This window comes from Nyctereutes procyonoides, unplaced genomic scaffold (assembly GCF_905146905.1).
Source record: "Nyctereutes procyonoides isolate TBG_1078 unplaced genomic scaffold, NYPRO_anot_genome, whole genome shotgun sequence".
NCBI lineage: Eukaryota > Metazoa > Chordata > Mammalia > Carnivora > Canidae > Nyctereutes > Nyctereutes procyonoides.
In genome coordinates, this window is record NW_026575035.1 from 10,631,480 (window position 1) to 10,652,038 (window position 20,559).

Below are 20,559 nucleotides of genomic sequence, written 5' to 3' on the forward strand. Positions count from 1 at the left end.
CCATTCAAGCACATGGGAAGAACTTGCCTGTCACAGGGAAGGAGGTGATGGTTGTAGGCTCAGTAATGGCCAGATGGGAAATCATCAACTTTGCCTTAGTCTTAGAAATGACCTCCTTTTCTTTAGTCTCTGAGAGCATCCCCTAATTCATGGAAATGTCTGCTGAGGAAGGGCTGCTTCTTCATGATTAAATATTCTTTGTAAATATGTGCTCTTCCTCAATAGGTATTCCACTAGCCCACAGATCTTTTTTCCTAGTCTCTCCTAATTGCTGAAGGCTCAGAGGAAGTACAAATTAGTCTTTTTAAAGGGTATGCATGGCTATTGGCAAGACTGCCCTAGACATGGCCTTCCTGTTGAAAAGTTAATGGAAAAACAATCCGCTCAACAGCAGGGATGCGAGATGAAAGCTCAGAGCCCAGTAAGCCCAGATATTGACATTTCTTGGGGGCATCGAGCATAATAGGGAGAGCTTAAAAATCCCCTTCCCACAAATCTGGCAATTTTCTACTTCTTAAAAACACTTTTTTGATTTTATTTTTACTCAATGTTGCAGTCTACCTTCTTACTGACACTTCAACTCAACATCCCTCCCAGCCAAGAACTCAATTTTCTGTTATAAAGTTGTGCCTCCTCTTGTTTTATGGTATTCCACTGTAGCTACCCAGTTGGGCCCCAAGTTAATAGAGACTTTTCCTTTTTCCTTTCATTCTCTCATTCAGCCCCCAAGCCGAGAATGTCCTACCTTCTAAATCTTTCTGGTATCTGGCCCTGCCGCCCACCTGCACTGCTCAGGACCTCAGCATTTCTCACTGTACACTACAATAGTCTTTGAACCTGTCTCCTAGTTTACCACCCCCACTCCGGCTTTGCCCAACCCCCATTGCGTACTGGATACTAGATGCTCTATGTAAAACCTTCCTAAAACAAAAACCATATCTACTCTCTGCCTCCTTCTCCCCATGCAAAGTCCTCCTTCGATTCCATTGATTAGAGGGTCACCCTGACAATGCGGGTGCTGGTGAGTTAAGTGCCATGCTTCCATCATTGGGATGGGTTTGCTACCAATAAATACATTCGTCTCTTAAACCAAACAGTGTCTTAATGATGCAGTTGGTTTACGTTTCAGCCCAAGCTTTTTATATCAATATGATCCTATAAAACAGACTTTTTTCAGATCACGAGCAGGTCCATGCAGGAGTTTGAGTTTTCCTAGAGTAATAGGTCTAAACCCCTCAGCATGAGGCACCGGAGTAGTCATGGTTGGGCCCCAGACTAAATCTCCAGCCCCTCATAGATTCAACACTGGAGCACCAACCCCAGGCTTTCTCACACATTCTTTTCTCTAATCCTCCTCTTCAGCAAGATCCTTTCACACCTCTGGCTGATGCTTTAAAACTCACGCAATCACTGTCATCTTTGTCATCCTTTGATGGATACTAGGCAGAAATAATCACTCTGGCTTCAGTTCTGTCACTTAATCTAAAAAGCACTTCTGTTTTTGCAGGTAGTGCACTGTTAGGAAAATTATCTGTCGTTTCAAACTGTCCCCTCAGACTATAAACTCTTCCAGGGCAGAGTTTGCATCCCTAGTCCTTAGCATAGCATGGAACACATAGTAGATGCTCAATAAATGAATGGATTGAATCAAAGATGAAAAAATAGAGTAACTGGAAAAGTCCTAAAATGGATGGAAACCCCACTATTTCCCAACACTGTATGAAGTAGTTCACATCTATGATCTCCTTTCAGTGCTTTCAAGAATCCAGTCTTTGGGGGCAGTAGAAGTGGTCATATTTTACAAACGTGAAACCTAAGGCCACAAAACTTAAAGATCCTGCTGTTGGTCTTATAACCAGGTAACGGCAAAAGCAAACCTCAAATCTGGACCCCATCATGGTTTGTATTCTTTCTACTATGACCGAGTATGCCTTTGAAGCTAATGTTGAGATTATGTGGCTGATCTTTGTAATTAAATTAACTAGCATATAGAAGTTAGTGTTGACAGATCACTTTTAAATTTAGGGGTAGAAGCAACTAGAATCCAGTCTCATTTTCAGCTTTAATTACGCCTTAGAATTTCTTGGAAGCCACAGAGAATTCTAAGTGGAAATGTCATTTAAAGCGATCCTTTAAAATAGACATAATTCTAAAGGATGTTTCCTATGTTTACTGAATAATTCTACTGCATTCTGAAATTTGATATGAAATTTTTCCACGTGGCCCATGTTGGATATTATATCACACAAAATTCTGGGCACTAGATAGATACAACAAATGTGAGGCCATATGTATGTGTAAGTGTGTATTTAAGTATCCTGAACTCTCACATGCATTTGTAGGTCTAAACATGTAAACGCAAACACATCTATACATGCTCATTGTATGTGGTTTTTATATCTGCTTGCCTAAAGATAAAGACAATGCTGCTCAGTGGATTCATCAGAGTACTTATGGTACTAAAAGTGAGAGGTCTTGTCATTTTGCATTTCTTAGCTTTCTTTTTTAAAATTTTTTTTAAGGATTTTATTTATTTATTCATGAGAGACACAGAGAGAGACAGACAGAGACACAGGCAGAGGGAGAAGCAGGCTCCATGCAGGGAGCCTGATGTGGGACTCAATCCCGAGAGCCCAGGATCATGCCCTGGGCCGAGGGCAGGTGCTAAACCACTGGGCCACCCATTTCTTAGCTTTCTTACCTGAGTAAGGACAGTGATTTTCTATATGCCACAGTGCACCAAATTATAATCATGGTTTTGTAAATGTAAGTTGTACGACTACCCAAAACAGAACTTCAAGTTCAGAAACTGTACCTTCCTTACTGTTATTCTCGGGTTTTAAATTCACTTTTTTTGAAAGACCATTTCTCAGAGCAATGAGCATCAGCCCGGAGAAAAATACTCTGTTAATTCAGCATTCTTTACCAAAACACAGTATAAAGAAGTTAGTGCCCATGTTCCTTGAATATTTGAACCCTTCAGCTCTGCAGTGAAGAACTCCCTAACGATTCGCGTGTCCACTACACTCAGAGTGTTTTGTAGAGTTTACACAAGCCCGTGCAAGTCTCAAGCCGACACCGAAAGATGGGATTCGTTTCATAGTGTGGAAAGGAACTCCCAACAATTACGTTTGTCTGAAACTGGGAGCACTGCAAGCTGCAGAACTGAAGGTTTAAGTCCTGCCGTCTTCTGGGCTTGTCCCACAGGCCAGGTGAATTATCAGGATTCCTGCCTGGGGTGAGGAGGTGGTGCCCCAACAGTCAGAAGCCGCCAGGACTCAGTGAAAGGGGCCAATTTCAGCACCTGGCCCGGGTGCTCTTCTGTTAAGTGAATTATCGACTCAAACCTCCTTCCCCTCCCGGTGCTTTCAGGAGGGGCTCAACTGGGTGGAGGACTTTGGCCAGAAACACAACTTTCCATCACCTACGAATCCCGGCTGGGGGGGGGGGGGACACGCTTCTCGGGACTAGATACCACCCCACGGGCAAGGGCAGTCAGGAAAGTTGGTTTCCTTCCTTTCTACAGAAAAAGCAGAGCATCATACTCACAGGCGCCGCCTTCAAGGTCCCCTCTAGAGAGCCAGCCCTGGGAACTGGCAGCGTGCGCAGGAGCGGAGATAAGGTGGCAGCGCGGCTTCCTTCCTCCCCCGGAGGCCGAGGGGCATCGTTCCCCCGCCGCCCTGACCTCCGAGGCGCGGGGAGGCAGGGAGGCCCGGCCTCTGACCCGCGCCGCCGCCCCCGGGGCCTGCGCGCCTGGGCTGGGGGTCCGCTCTGCGCCGCCGGACAGCGGCCCCAAGAGTCATTAGGGACTGTCTGCGAAGGGCTTGCAGGATGAGAGGGTTATATAAGCCCGCGCGTACTATTATCATCGCACCCCCCCGCCCCTGGAACCAAGGCTGCCAGACAAACAAAAGGCAGTTCCAAGAAGAGGAGGAGCAGAGGCAGAAGTTACGCTGGGGGTGAATTTCGGGACACTGCTGGACTGACTGGGAGGGAAAAAAAAGGGCAACTCAATATGTGTATGCAAACCTCGGCAAACAAACAGCGAGCCGCAGCTGGCGGCCGGGGGGAGGGTGGGGGTGGGGGGGTGGGGGGCGGGCGGGGGAGAGCGCGGCCCGGCCTGGGGCGCCCGCTCGGTGGCCGCCCGCGGGACGCAGCGCCCGGGCAGAGGTGGTACTAGGAGGGACCAAGTGCTCGGTAAACACGGCTGCTTCTGAGCCTCGGCCCAGGTGCTTCTCCTGCTCGCTCCTCTCTCGTCCCGGGCTCTCGCTTCCCCCCAGGATGGCTGCGGCAGCGGGTCCCCTGAGCCGGGGGCTGAACCCTCTCTTCGAAGCCTCGAGTTCCAGTCTCTAGGGGCCTCGGGCTTTCCTCCCTGGGAGCGGGAGCCCGAGCCTGGGGGTCCCCGCGCACCCCCAGCCCCAGCCCCCAACTCTGAGCCACTGAGCATCAGTCCTCCCCGCTCCCCTCCCGCTCCCCAACTTGCTACCTCCTCTCTTCTGGAGACGGTGCTGGTCCTGCCCCGTTCCCGGGGCGCTGCTGCCCAGCAACTCCCCACGGCCCGAGGACCTCTCTCATCCCGGTTTGCAAGACTTCTAGGTGTCTCCAAGCTCATTACCGACTTCCCAGGCCGCCCTCGGCCTCACCTACCCCAGCACATTAGAATATGAATCACACGCTAACGGCGGCCTTTGGTTCCCTCACTTCCCAGCCTTACTCACATCCTCCTCCTCAGCCTGGAATGTCTGCACCCCGGGTTAGTTCAATCCCAACTTCCCCACGGAGTCCTTCCCAAATTCCCCCCTCTCTTCTCTCTCTGCTGATTGTGCCTCTGCTGTAATCCCTCACGCGTGCCATGTGCCTTCATAGGTTCCCCACAGCCAGCCGGTGGGACAAGGAAGGGGCCCGCATAAAGCAGGCACTTAATGAGTGTATCCTGAATTTATTCATTTATTTTTTAAACATATATATATATTTCTAAAGATTTTATTCATTTATTTGTCAGAGAGAGAATGAGAGAGAGCGAGCAGATATGCATAAGCAGGGGGAGTAGCAGAGGCAGAGAGAGAAGAAGGCTCCCCACTGAGCAGGGAGCTGATCCCAGACTTGATCCCAGGACCTGGGGATCATAAACTGATCCGAAGGCAGAGGCCTAACCGGCTGAGCCCCCCAGGCGTCCCCAAGCGTGTACTGCCTTTAGCTGCCGGCAGACGCGATCTTACCTGGGGGTCAGTCTTGGAGTGAAAGGGGCCTGGGTCTAAGCTGCAGGCTCAGGTGAGTGCTGCCAACCTGGTGGTGAAGTACTGATGATGGAGGTGGGCCATACGCTGGTGGGGGTGCATGTTTGGAACTTTTCATAAATTTTAAAAAGAACAGGGAAGCTTTATAGAATGGAGAAGGGCACCTCCAAACTTGACTTGAGTCAGCTTCCTCTTGGATGTAAGTTCATGAGGATAACAGGATGGCTGGAGTCTACTGAGCCTCTGCTACTGCACATTTAGAGGACCTATTAAGTGGTGCTTACTTAATAGAATGCCAGGAAAATTCCCCAAAGGTGAGATTTTTCAGAAATCAGACTTCTGGGATGCATTTTATGGGGGAACTCCTCCATGACTGAAAGAACGCAGGCTGTCACCACAGCAGGTCCACGAATGAACAACAGCTCTCGGGTGGATTGTTTTATGATACAGGGTGAAACACAGACCGTGAGCTGTCAGGTACTGAATTTCTTGTGGCTTCGTGCTAAAGTGTTCTTAATGACGTTTCCGCTGTTATTCTTTGGTGAGAGCAACGTGCTTTAAATTCCATCTGTGGTGGTTGGATCGACCGTGGCGTCATTTAAGAGACTTAGGGTGTGTCTACACCGTACAAGCTCTCCAGTACACACAAAATGTTCAGTCATTTAGAAGAACTTTCCCGCCTCCACTAATTTGGAACAATAAAAACCCAATGCAGGTTCTAAAGAGAAACGTTAGCCTTAAGTTCTTGGGGTTTTGGCTTCAGGAATTACAGAGGAACTACTCAATTGAGTAGTTCATGTATAGGATCTTTCCTCACTTTGTCCTGCTCAGATCAGAGCCATCATGTTTATTATAGCTACCATTTATGAGGCCCTACGAGGTTCAGGCGCTGGCTAGATGCTTCACATGCATTTCTTCACGTAGCGATTGTCCTAAAACAGCGACTTTTATCTTTGCTTTTCAGATGGAGAAACTGGTAACACGAGGATTTGAACCCACATCTATCTGGCTACCCTGACTACAGTTTTTCCATTCTGCTGAAAGCCGGTGGGGACCTGAGTTAGTAGCTCATCTGCTGGTTTTCAAACTGGGTTCTAAGGAACCCTAGGCCCCGGAGGAATAGCTTCAGGAATCTTTGGGGAGGAACTGGGAAGGAGGAAAGGTGAAAGGGAGGCCAGGTCAATTGGGCTTGCAAATACAAAGCTTCATTTCTCTTTTATAGAGTGACCTTAAGTTTTATTTGAAAACAACGGTTTTGCTACTAAAAAACTACTCTTAAACTCTTGATCTGGTTTAACTTGTTCATGAAAAAGTATAGAACTTGGGGGCCAGAGAGATTAAATGCCTTCCCCAAGACTTTACAGACAGGCCCAGCATTAACTTCAGATGTCCAAGCTCCGCCTGAAGCCACTGGTCTCCCTACATCCTTTATCTTTTCACTTACCAAATAGCGGAGAAAGTGAGAGAGACCTGACTGTTTCCTGACGGAATTCTTCATGTCAAATCGAAGAGCAGAAACCCCTTCACTTCAGTGAGCTGGACCATGTTCGGCCCTTCGGCTCTAAGTCTCAAGTTACTCAACATTCACACTGTGGCAAATTAAAATCAAGTGAGGAATTAAATATGTAATCTGTCTGGATGATTTGGGGCTCTCTTCCGCTTTTCCTGCAAATCAAAGTGGGTCACAAAGGATACTTCTGCAGGAGTCAGCCAGCTACTTCTATAGGCTTGGCCTGAGAATACTCTCGCTGGAAGACTGTTCACATTGCCATGTTCATTAATCCGGTCAAAAGCGCCTCTCTTCCCATGAGACACAGTATGTGTGGCAGAGATGTTACTCTTAGAGGGGCCAAATATATAGCCAAGGGAAAGCGAACTCCCTTCCCTCCCGAGTGCGAAAGGCTCCCCACCTGGCTCGCTTTCTTGCAGCTGGACCAGCTGCGCTCCACCTGGTCCTCAACCTAATAAGTTTCATTTCCCTGCCAGACCACACAGTCATTGAAACGAGCCGACCGTATCCCACCCTGGAAATCAAGGTACACCTCACCCTCTTGTTACTACAAAGCCTGTCCCCCACAGCCTTTTCTTGTTCAACTCTCTTCCCAAATGCAACCTCTGTGCAGCTCGAAAGGCATGGAGTGTCTTCCTCCCTGGGTGGTTAGGATATGTCACTGACAAGCCCTGTTGATCCCATGTGTACAGTGTCGGATGTCCTGCGTTTGGTCATTCTAGAACCTTAGGTCAGGACTTTCCTCACCGTCGGAGTGAAGAGGAGGTGAACAAAACAATGACCAGACACGAATACTAACACTAAATGGAATTTTCAGAGAACTAGTGCCAAATATCACTTCCTTTGGAGTTTTGCTAAGTGTCAGGCTGTTTGCGAATAGGAATGAATTTTAACCGAAATTATGTCAGCCAGAACTGACCTTTATTAATTTCAAGGCCCTAGAGCTTTCCCATCTGCTCGTTTTAATTTTTATTATTCTCACCTGGAGATTTTTGGGAGCAACAGCATTGTTCTCTTTCCTGAGATGACTTAAGTTTAGCCCTGCCTAACGGCAAAAGAAAAGATGACCCTTCCGTTCCCGTCATTTAAATATTTACTAACTGCATTCTTTCTGTAAAATGTAGCAAAAAGAATTTTTCTCATCTCCACAGACTAGAGATTATAATAAACAGGTCTCTATTTTTTCCCATCTGAAACATTCCAATATTAATATATTTCCAAATTCTGAGCCCTAGAAACAAAGCTTTAGATGTAATTTCTTTTCCTATTCATGAGATTTGCAATAGGAAGGTCATGTTTGTACTAGATTTTGGTTTGAAATTAATCTTCTTTTCTCCTTAGCATTTCTATAGAATCCAGGCACTTCATTATTTAGTCATTTCCAAATATTAAATGCTTGTCATTCTTGAACAACGATCTAATCTTCCCTTTATGGGTGGAGAAACAAAGTTGTGGAACTTGGAAATCATTGCCAGGGCATAGATCACTCTAAAGGTTATGGCTACCGATTGAATTTCTTTCCTCCACACATTCTTGCACTACAAAGTAAAACTGTAAATTGTTTCATAAGCAGCATGTATGGCATCCTCGGACTATTAGAGAGTATTAACTAAAAGCTCATTTGCATCCTGCCTCACAAGAGAAACTTTATGGGGTAAATAAATATATTCAAACTCCACAACGAAGCTCAGCGCTGAGGCTGTGCTAGGATCACCCCTCCACCCCCTTTTCTGGCCCATGCCTCCTACAGATCAAAATATATTCTTAGTTCAGTTGAACAAGGGTTCATTTAAACCACATCTGCTGCTCATCAAACCTCTATTTTAGGACTGGGGAATTCTTTTTCAGAGATAGATTCTGTCTGGAAGGTCTACGGCAGCAAATAGTCCTCATTAAATTCCACAACATTTTACCAACATATATACAGTACCCGCTTTTATGTGATTATAGAACCCAGGCAAAACCCTGCACCCCCACTTCAAAGGATTCCTCACTTGACTAATTCTAAAGAGTAAATTGATTTTCTCATCATTTGTTGTATTTGACAATAGAAAAGCTGACGCAGCAACATTGCTAACATAACAGCTCATTTCTATTCAAGGGGAAGGAATTTGCGTTAATATTCTTAATGACTGGCATCTTTATGAGAAATGTGAAATCATTTATCCTTAGCAATAACCTGACTAGGATTAAAAAGTACTTGGTACTCAGAACGGAAGTCATCTGTCAGGAAAAATTATTTAGACTGATGCAAATTAACTGAATAAATTGGCTTCCTAATTATGGCGTATATATTCAAGTTTGTTAAAATTGGTTTGAACTAAAGCATTTGGAAAGGATCTTTCAAGAAGTGATCTGACATTCTGTTGGAGGAAAAGATAACACATTTATTTCACATTTCCTAAGGATTTCTGGAAATGATTTAAGAAGCAAGGGCATGTAAATCAAAGGAAAACATTAAGTAAGCACGTGTATGTCTTGCTTATTTGGAACAGTGATAATGCCTTACAGAAAACATGGAGCAGCACGTGCATTGGGGTGCCCTAGATTCCAAATTACCAATAGTGTTTTCCTGGGGGGCGGGGGGGGTTGTTTCCCACCCTCCCAAGGCTGGCTTGGGCATGAGCCCAAGGGACCAGGCGAAGAGATGAGCACTTAGGCCGGCCCTAACAAGCAACGTACAGACCAGTCTGTATTCTGTAGGAGTTCCGCTCTTAATAGGCACAGTATTGCACACCAGTTAACAAGTTTTTATTGGAAGCTCAGTCTTCTCTTCCTCGCCAGCTTCACAGCAAAACTTCATTTAGCTTTTTACCAAAAAAACCTAGTAAATTGTGGGAAGAAGCACTTCACCAGCATTGGAGATTTAATTAGTCTGGAAAAAAAAAGGTGTAAATTGCAGGAAAATGTAAACTGCTTTCACGTGATTAATGACTGGGTTTTACCGTTGAGCATTTATATAGAACTTTCTTTTGAGAGACGGTGTTGATTTTCGGAGACAGGCGGACTTGGGTCCAATTCCTAGCTCTACAGGTGTGTAGTATTTTCACCTAGTTCGTTTACTTATAGAACTAGACCAGCTAAGACAGGAATAACAAAGCCTGAATGTGAATAGCAGCGTCTATCATGTGCTAAGTACGCAGTATGCTTCGGTTTCTTCTCCCTTTTCTGAGTCCTTTAGGGAGTTCCCGTCCTAAGCATGAGTTTGGTATTAATTGCCCCAGTTGAATAAAAAAGATATTCCTGTTTTTCAGTAAGCATTAGCCAAGGGGTGACCCTATCAACCGTTGCCTAGGTTTCTAAGCTTAAATATGAATATTTAATTATATAAAGGAAAACAATAGGGATCTTTTAAAAAAGGCAATGGTTGATAATCATTAACAATATGACTGTTATTGTTGTGACTTCAGCCTGAGGGACAGACAGTTATTCGAGGGATCAGGTAAGCGCAGGGTGTTGGGCTTTCTGTTAGAAATCCTGGCAGCCTGGGTGGCTCAGGGGGTTAGCACCGGCTTCAGCCGAGGGCGTGATCCTGGAGTCCCGGGATCGAGTCCCACGTCGGGCTCCCTGCATGGAGCCTGCTTCTCCCTCTGCCTGTGTCTCTGTCTCTGTCTCTCTCTCTCTGTGTGTCTCTCATGAATAAATAAATAAAATCTTAAAAAAAAAAAAAAGAAATCCTGAGAAAGCCTTTGCTAGAAAACAGTGGGTTAGAGAGACGTAGAAAATACGAACAGAGAGAACATCAACCAAGAAATTCAGTCTGTGCCAAGTTCAGACGGTCCCCTCCAGTGTTTCTGTGAGCAGGAGAAGAAATAATCTGCACGTAAAGACATAGATGTCTGAGAAAGGAACTGGGGCAAAGCGTAGGAGCACAGATCGGGCCGAGAAGATGGAGAGAACGCAGAAGCTGGGTGGGACAGAGACCTGGGCACACCTGACTGCAGAGCACACACTCTCTGAGGGATGCTGGCGGAGGACCGAGACAGGAAAAAGCCTCATTCTGCAGAATCTGCAAGTACCCCTGTCTGGAGCTGGCAGGTGCATCAGGAAGAAGAATGAGAGGCTAAGAGCCAGAGCCTGAGGCAAGGATGATGGACAGCAAAGGGAATGATAATGGGCCGTTCCTGAAAGGAATTGCTCTATGCTTTAAACAGGTGCCAAGCTGAGTAACATGAGTCCTGATATGTGACTGACTTCCATGAATGCAGTTTTTACCTTGAACATCCCTTACCTTGCAGTAAGGTTAAGTGGTGCACCTGAGGTGTCTGTGTGCTGTGATACTATGAGGGGTCAGGACAGGGGTCATATTACTAACAGAGGAAGGAAGAAGGCGAAGCTGGTCTTCTCAGCTCACCTAACCATTCTTATCTAAGGAAAAATATATACAGATGAGTATTATCGAAAACTTTGGAGTGGGAAGAGACCACAAAAGGAAGGGCTGTAAGTGTGGGTTGGAAGAAGAGAGGAGGAAACATTATGTTGTATATTCTACTGCTTATCCTGAGCTCCCCTCTTCCCTGACTGGTCTTCCTGTATCATTGCTCAGGGGGTGCCTGTGAGGGCACCTTAGAAAGTCAAATGGGTTCACTTTTTTTCCCTCCCCATTGATTAGAGCAAAGAGAAAAATCATAAAGTCCAACTAACAGTGCGACTGAGCATCCCTTTTGGTCATATAGACAAGAGATGATAATCTAAGAGGTTGTTTGGACAGTCAAAAGCCACACCTGTCAGCTTATCGACAGAGCAGTTCAACTTTCCAGGGAAAGGCTTTTTTAAAAATGTGGAATTTGTTTTCTTTTGTTATTTCTTCTTTCTGGCTCTGAGAAGGTGTCCTTTACTATAAACCCGAGGTTTGGTGAATTGAACCAATTTAAATTTTAGGTCTTGTGTTTAAGTATTTATATCATGACTTTTTTTTTTTTTTTAAGATTTTATTTATTTATCCATGAGAGACACAGAGAGAGAGGCAGAGACACAGGCAGAGGGAGAAGCAGGCTCCACGCAGGGAGCCCGACGTGGGACTTGATCCAGGGTCTCCAGGATCGCGCCCTGGGCGGTAGGCAGTGCTAAACCGCTGAGCCACCGGGGTTGCCCAGATCATGACATCTTAAAAGCTTTATAGAGAGCTCCAAAGATCATTCATTCACTTAGCAAATATTTATTGAATGCTCACTGTATGTCAGGAGCCACTGTTGATGTAAATAAGATGCGGTACTGCTTTTTCATACTTACGTCTTTCCATACAAACTAGGTTCTTGGAAAAAATTGTCACTAACCGAATTTTAAAAACTACCAGTCATATGATAAAGATATTGGTTAAACTATCAACCAAGCTTATTGGAAAAAAGAGGATTTAATTAATAATAGAGAGTCTGGAGGTGTCTGGGTGCTGATCTGGTCCCTATGGTCAACCATATCAATCATGTTAGTCAAGCCCTCAGATCCCGTTTCCTTGTTTGCATGATGGGGACTCCAGGTCATAGAGGTATTGAAAAGAATTAAATTAGATAATATACAGAAAGCACTTACCTGTACATAACAGGTAAGTGCTTAATAAATCTTAGCTGTATGTATAGGTAGTATTAGTAAATAAAACATAGGCATCTTTCTCAGTCATTTTTCTTTAAGAGAATGATATTTTTTTCTATTACTAAATACAACAGGAGCCCCCCAAAATTTAGATATGGTCATTAGGGGTGTGAAAAAGGCACTGCAGCATCAAGAGGATGTATCAGAAAGAGTACTGGTTCCAGAATTTTGGGACTTGTGTATCTGTAGAATATGACTCTGCCATTTAGTGGCTATGAATAATAATGATACGTTACCTTCATAACCTGTTTCTTATTCTGTAAAATGGGTCCAGTTCTGCCTGTGTAATCTACTTCATTCAAGGAATTATGAGGGTCAGGGATGCCTGGGTGGCTCAGTGGTGGAGCATCTGCCGTTGGCTCAGATCATGATCCTGGGATCCTGGGATCCAGTCCCACATAGGACTCCCTGCAGGGGGCCTGCTTCTCCCTCTGCCTGTGTCTCTTCCTCTCTCTCTCTCTGTGTGTCTTTCATGGATAAATAAATCTTTTTTAAAGAAAGGAATTACGAGGGTCAAATAAAGGAAGATTGTAAAAATAATTTGCAAAGGGTAATATGATAAATAATGAGTTTTCCTGGGCTCTGGTACTGATTATTGGTGACTGGAGAAGTTGTGATTGTGGTTTATAAATACTTTAAGTGGACATTACTTTTCAATTTATAAATAAATAAGTTATAAGTTTGGAGGAAGTATGGAGAAATAGAAACTCTGGATTCTAGTTCTTTACAAGTGCCTCAGATCAGTTCTATTTGCATCTGTGACTTGCTTAACTCCACTGGGGCTCTCTAAAAACATTTGTATTTGAATATAATTACAAACAACCCTCTATTGAGGTATGGGGAGTTGAGTTAACTTATAGAAAAGTGGCAAGAATGACTCAGGTTCATCTGTTGTTATCAATTGGCCCCAATTCCTTTGTCAATTGCTCACTTACTCTCTCTTCCCCTTCATATATATATATATATATATATATATATATATATATATTCCCCCACCCCCCCAGAACTTGATGAGAGTAAGGTGCATATATCATCATCTTATACCTCTAAATATTTCTCAGAGTAGATCACCCAAGAATGCAGCTCTGTTTCTAATTCTTTAAAAGGGGCACCTATCATTGTATGCCATGCTCCACAGGGTTGTCGAAATCAAATAAATGTTTGAGAGACAGCACTGGGGGAAGTATGAATTGCTATGTGAAACAAAGGGATGTGTATTTCCTAAATTGGGAAAAATCCAATTACATAGAACTTCAGAGGACTTGCAAATCGTGGGGGGGGGGGTACACACTGAGAAAGTCCGTCATGTATGTCTGTAACAAGCTGAAGATGAGAGCTTCCTTACAAGCCTCTATGATGAGTGAGAGAAACAACAAAGATGCTCTCGCACTTTGCGACAGGGTTTTCGAGTTCTAGTCCTCCTGCAAGGACTTGAATCTTTATGCTGTGTTTTGCCTGTGAGCGCTTGCCATTTTGCGTGGTATTTTTGGTGGAGATCTTGAGCATGTTTGAGAGAAGGTCACAGAAACTCAAGAGCATTTGCTGCTCAATGGCAGGGCTACAAATACAAATAGGAAAAAGGAAAGCATGTTTTACAGAAGTGTTCAACGTGCAGTCTTAGTCGAAGACGGTATGAACTAAGTATTCTCATGAACCAGAGAAATAATTTTCATAGAATCCCTTTTCAGTGTTCTCTGTCGTAAAGTTTAGCTCTGTGACAAACAGGTAATCACTCTGCCACATTATCCTTACGTTCTCAGCAGAATTCTCCCTTTCATCAGAAGCTGTAATTCTGGTAAGTTTGATTTCTTTATAATTCCAACCAGATTTGCGATCTACATTCTCCAGTGGAGTGAAATACAACCAATAACTTAAAAATATTTGTAAAAACACTGCTTTTCCGGTCACATATTTCTTTCATTGCCCTGAAAATCATAATGGCTTCCTTTAGATACTTACAACAACAATGAAAAAAGGAAATCTAGAACACGTTTTAGAAACAAAACTTTTTCAAAAAGTCAAAACCACACTTAAGCATTCTAAATTAATCTTTTATTTTGAGTTATTAAATTGTTATTCTTTATAATACAACACAAAAAAAGTAAGTTAATGACTAGGAAATACATTTATAATCCAATAATGATTGATTTTACCTCCTTTATAAATAAATCAGTTTTAAACATAAATTATACAGATATATAACGGGATATGCACTCATGTAATTTATTAAACTATGAAGACTATTGCTCTTAGATTTCTCTTGGGAAAACTCCAGTACCTGAGTAAGAAGTTCAGATGTTTATTTCTCAACGAGGTGATGTTTCTGAGGAACAGCTCAACTGTTCTAATGCAACAGGTTTCCCTAATATTGAGAAAATGTGATATATTTTGAATCACTTGAAGCATGGAGCAGTGAAATAGGAGTTAGAAAAGAAGAATTCTAATGCTGATTAGTCCATTTATTAATTCTTTACACGTGGGCTTGTCCTCTCTCAGATTCAGTTTTATGTGGTACGGAAATGGCGTATCCACTTTGCTTACCCAAATATTGCAAATTCCAATGATTTAGTTCAACTAACATTTTCCTCCAGTGTTTTGAAGGAATAATGATTACTTTGTCATTGTCCTGTGGATAGCACCCTTTTAGCATAGGTTAGAACATACTTCCGCAAAGAAGGTTCTCTATACTAAAGCTACACTTGCATCAGTAGCAACGGTGCTTGGGTATTTGTGTGAGAATGGATTTTCTGCAGAGAATATACCTGAACGATAAATGCTTTTTCTGGTATTGTTCCAGTCCCAAGAATTCTCTACAGTACCTGATTATTCATCATGGCACTCAGCAAGAAGGTCCATGGTCACAAACAAAGCTGGGCTCATACCTTCACATTCTTGTTAGGTCCTAATGTACAATTGACATATGAGCTCCCTCTGTCCTGGAAGATTTAACTGACTTGCACTCCTTGGTGAAACCTAGCTTGTAGTAGTTTCTATGGTAAAAATGACTTGTGATTTTAGGCGGGTCGCTCAATAGCCCCAGGCCTCAGTTTCCTGGATTTTATTTAGATGATCTCTAAGGAATACCTCTAACATTCTGTGTTTCTATAGTATTTTATATATCTTTCCTGGAAAATCTATTCATAATTCTCAATTATTTTTAACAACTACAAGAAAAAGGATCCAGTAGCTTTGACAGAATGTGTGTTAACTTCCCTTTTCTTTTGTGTAATTTAAAGCCTGTCATCGGACTGGCTAATTGTCCTCCGACTGAGAATTCAGCTCCTAGCCAAAGAATTTTTACAATCAAAAAATACTACAAAATAAAAAAAGAGAGAGAGAGAAAATCAGGATGATTTACTACGGAGTTTATAGGGCATTTTAATTTATGCTATGCAGCAGATAGTGAATATATTCATTCAGATGACACAAGTCTATATATCTGTCACTATCTCTGAAACTCTTGTCTAGCCATAATTTTACAGGTCCTTAGAAACGGAATTGTCACAAACTCCTCAGTTCAGCTCTCAACAGAAATTAATTGATAACATAGAATCCTGAGTGGCTGGCATGTGAGTGACACCCAGCTATACAATTTCACATCTAATCAAGGAAGATGGGAATTCGAGTTGGCCTATTGTCTATTTGAATCTGTTTCTGGATGGAATCCAGCTGGCTCAAATGCAGCCCTGGAAAGTGATGTGGGCAGAAGATGGAAAAAAAAAATTAAGCCAGAGAACCAGCACATAAGATAGTGCCTTTCACATTATCAAAGAATTGCCTAGTGTAACTGTGGATTTGCTGCTGATTAGTTTGGTAAAATTTCTCAATAACCAAAATGCAATTTTCTATCCCAGTTGTCCTTAAAAATCTATGAAGAAGAATAATAAATGCAAAATTATACTTAATCAAGAGCTAAAATTATATGATAAGAGTTAAGTGGTGAGAGGGCACCGATGAGAAGGCATAGTTCTATTATTGGAAGAGTTCGGGAAAGAAAGCTCCATAGAAGGAATGGGGGTGATTTTTCTTCAAGAATGGGTGAAATCTGAAGATTCGGAAGCAGAATGGGAGGACAGCCCCAGCCAAGAACACGGTATGAGCAAATGCTTAGTAGAAGTAAGTGATGTAAAAAAAAAAAAAAAAAGAAGTAAGTGATGTAAATTCAGGAGCTGCCATACCAGCTTGGCGAAGAGCAGAAAGTATATGTGGAAAACGGGGTGGTTATAGTGGAAAAGATTATGCAGGTCCCTAAATGCTGATATTTTCTTTGAACTGGATGCTGTAGAAAATTGAAAGATGGCTGTTTTAGGGTAATAGCGTGACAAGGGGAAAGAGCGCTAAAGGAAGTTAGTTTAATGGTGGTATGTAAAATGAGTGGGAATAAGAAAAAGATAACAGAGCTCAAATTAGAAGCATGAGGTGAGGCAAATCTGGATTAAAGTCCTTCTCCTCCCCCCCCCCCCCACCATGCCTTTCAGTTTCAAGGAGAATGTTTTATTTATTTAGGCTTGTTCTAAAGAAAGAGCAGAGTTTGCCAGTAAAGAATAATGTAATCTAGATGGGGGCGGGGGGAGCAACATGTTCCCCAAAGGTTAACTGCCATGCTCAGCATCACAATACCAATAGTAGCCAAGTTCTAGAATCTAGGTTTTTGATGTTTTTTTCCCACTCTACGACCGTGCCTCTTTTTCCTCACTATAACACTACTGCCATTATTCAGTGAATTTCACTTCATTGCTAGTAACATTTAAACTTATTACCTGCCCAGCATGAAATATGATTTACCTGAAGCCAGTGAGGCAGTCCAGTGGCATACTCTAAGCTTCCATAGGGGTTATGACAGTGGCAGAAGCGACTGTTTGAACTTCTCTGGTTCCACTTCTGAGACTACTACAGTGGTTGATCAGAATGGTAGATCAATGACAGATAGCTCTTTTTGGAGCAAAATGCCTAATGAAAATAACAATTGCTATACATGAAGCATATAGCATATTTTCTCTCTGGGTTTTGTTTGTGTGTGTGTGTGTGTGTGTGTGTGTGTGTGTGTCAAAAAAGTGGCTCTCCGACAGAGCATATTTTGACTATATTCATATTTTTCCCTCTTCCTCACTACTAAATCTTATTATTATTATTTTACAAGAACCACATTTCTATTCAAGATACCTTTTCCCTCTAAACAAACAGAGCTAGAAGTAGAACATGTAGGAGTAGAATCCTGAATTGAAATCAGAATTTAGATGGTCTGGAATTAAGAAGTTTAGGAATATCAGCTCATGTTCCATACCCCGGTCCCCAGTGCAAGCACACCTGCCCATTGACCTAAGGGGGTACCAGGTGAAGAGATCTGACTTGATCTTAAACTTGGCACAAAAGCCCAACTTTTGTGCTTGCTGCAGATTATGTTTATCGATCTAACTATGGCTCTTGTGTATTATATCTTTTCTCCTTGGTTCATTAAACTGGATGCCTCTTGAAGTACCAATTAAATCATTAGCCATTAATAGCTTTCAAATATAAACTGGCTTATGCCAATTAGACCATCATGCATGGCAACCCTGAATGAGAAATGGATTACAGGTGCTGTTACTTAGGCTGGCATTTCTCCCATAGGAACCAGGGAACATGGTTCAGAAAGCTCAGTTGAATAAAATAAAACAGGCCAAAGTCTTCATTAAAAACCTGAATAGCACCCAAGTCTCTTTTGAGGAACCAGAATGCTGTCAAGTCTCCACAGGTCAATGCTATCCCCACAAATTTCTAGTAATAAGACTACATTTTAATTCCAAATCTTGCTGACTCAAGTAGTGCATTCTTTCAATCATGCTGCCTCTCAACACTTAATGCCAGAGTTTGAAATGGCAAATACAATCTTCTACTTGTAATAAAATTATATTTACTCCCCAAACCTTTCCATTGATCTAGTATAAGGAAGTGACTAAAGCATGACTCTCCTATTTTGAAGAGGATCTTAACATGAAATATGATTGAAACAAATAAAATAAAAAGGCAAAGTGAGAGGGGATAGAAAGAAAAGTAGGAGATGGTATGGGGAAACCTTTCCCAAATCTCAAAATTAAGAATGATTTGTCTTTGTAGTGAATAAAGAAGAAAGGTCTGTATCATTTGTAAAATAAGTCATTCAGACATTCTGAAAAAGGATGTCCGACTCAGCTCTTCAAAGTTAGAATCTGAAGGTTTGTGAACAGAAGCAACTTAAATATTTCATTTCTTCTTGCCTCTAGACTCTTTAAATTATATGTCCCTCTCCACCAGCATTTTCTTAATTGAGAGAAGAGAATTATAGGTATTTAACAGAGGTAGTTTGTTATTCTGAGTTGAAATTTCATTACTTACTCCAGAGTTTAAAAACACTAGAATAGTGATTTGACCAGCCATTTTCTTAATCTGAGAGAAGATCCCTTTTATCTAAGGAGGAATTAAAAAAATATATATGTATGGATTCTATCTTTTGTATCATCGATGATCAGAAAATTCAAGTTCATGTTTAAATTACATTATTGGGCATTTATATGCACGTTTGCCATGTTTTCATTATAAAGTTTTTTCCCTTTCAAGGCTATTAATTTACAGATACCATACAGGCATTTATTCCGTAATGACCATTGTCATTTTGGAAATTTATGATACTGCAAAATGAAATTCTACTTCCAGCACCCTCACTTTCTTTAGGGGTGGTGTCACTATTCCCGTTTGTGGGGTTTGAAAGCTCAAGGTCATCTTTGTCACTTGTCTTTGTCCTCTATTTGACCAATCACCAAGTTGTTGATACTGTTATTTATTTCTTCATAATGTTTCTCCACTCAACCGTTCCTCATTCTCAACATCATCATTGGGACTAGGCAACCCCTTTTTCTTTTCTTTTTTTTGACTTTGGTACCCTCCCAATTGTCTTTTTCTCTTTCAGTCTCTCTCTCTCTCTCCTCATTCTTGAAAAACCTACTGTTTAAACTTCCTAAGGCACCAGTTTAGCTATAAAGTCTAACCTGTCTACTTGATGTGTCAGAACACTCTAGAAGCTAGCCTAATGTAGCTCTCTGTGACATGCTTAAGAGAGCACAGAGTAGAGGCATCAAAGGACCACACTCTTCCTCTTCTCTCTATCACTCCTCTTTTCTCCCTTTCTCCCTCCCTCTCTTCCTTCTAGTCTTTGCCTAGTGCCTGCCTTCATTGTATCCCCAAAGTGCATCTATGCAAATGTGCTGATTCAAAAATGTTGTGTCTTAATGTGAAATTGACAGGCTGGCTTAAGTTCAAGTCCTCACTCAAGTGGGGCTTTCCGCGGTCTTGGAAAAAGAGCTGTGGAGCGCTTACTGTGGTCTGCGCCCTGTGTGAAGCATCTTACTTTTATTATCTCATTTAACCTTCATAACAACCCTTTGTGGTAACCATATCTCCATTTTATGGAGAAGGAGACTGAATCAAAGAGAGAGTAAATAAATTGGACCCCACACAGTTTGTAAAGATGGAGTTGAATCACTACTCTCATTCATCTACTTAAGGACTTTGAGCAGTCTTGCCTGGCTCAAGTTCCTCCTCCTCCAATAGGGGGCTCTGTTGGTGTCCTTTATATTTAATCAGGACAAATAATTGATACTTAATCACCACATTCTTTGCATTACTACTAAACAATTGTACAATTGTTTGTGTGCATGTCTTCTCCTCACAGCTAAATTAGATATTCCTTCAGGGCAAGGATGGTGTCCCATATTATTTTGTGTTTCTCTCCAAACTGGTATAGAAATACACAGAAAGCTCTCAAATACATATGGAATAAACGAATTAACAAATCAATGGAGCTTTCTTAAACCTGTTCCTTTTAGTTCTGATTCTATTTAGAAGGTGCATTGTGGCTATTCCTTTGGGCATCAACTCAACTGCTCAAAGGTAATTTAAGCTGTTTGATATTGAGTATATCCTCCAAATCTCTTTTACTAAATATAGAAACTATATATGAAAAAGACGATGACAACACATGTGAAGCCTCTAGGTGTCTCAAATAACAAATATTACATTGCCCATGCTTTAATTCATCTGCTATATTCAGAACACTTTCTTCCTCTTAGCAGCATGAAGCTCTCAAGAGGAAAAAAAAGAGCACATGATTTGCAGGGGCCTCTTTGCTGGGATGCATTTCTTATAGATGAAAGTTAAAAGCTGAAGGTTCAAGAATATCTGGATGCAATGCCAAGCACATCTGTTTAC

The 20,559-nt window shown here is 42.2% G+C and overlaps 1 protein-coding gene across 9 annotated transcripts in view; it reads right to left on the minus strand.

Moving 5' to 3' along the window:
- The window catches only part of SULF1 (sulfatase 1), a 186,878-nt gene that overhangs the window by 159,038 nt on the left and 7,281 nt on the right, over window positions 1-20,559 (minus strand). For 5 of the 9 annotated variants that reach the window (XM_055318170.1, XM_055318165.1, XM_055318169.1 and 2 more), the window contains exon 1: window positions 3,550-3,796. The exons of 2 other annotated variants lie outside the window; for them this stretch is intronic. The gene's annotated coding sequence lies outside the window, so the exon portion shown is untranslated. Of the gene's footprint in view, window positions 1-3,549; window positions 3,797-4,486; window positions 4,578-20,559 lie in introns of those variants that run through there. 2 more of the 9 variants (XM_055318167.1, XM_055318163.1) reach the window with 2 other exon arrangements.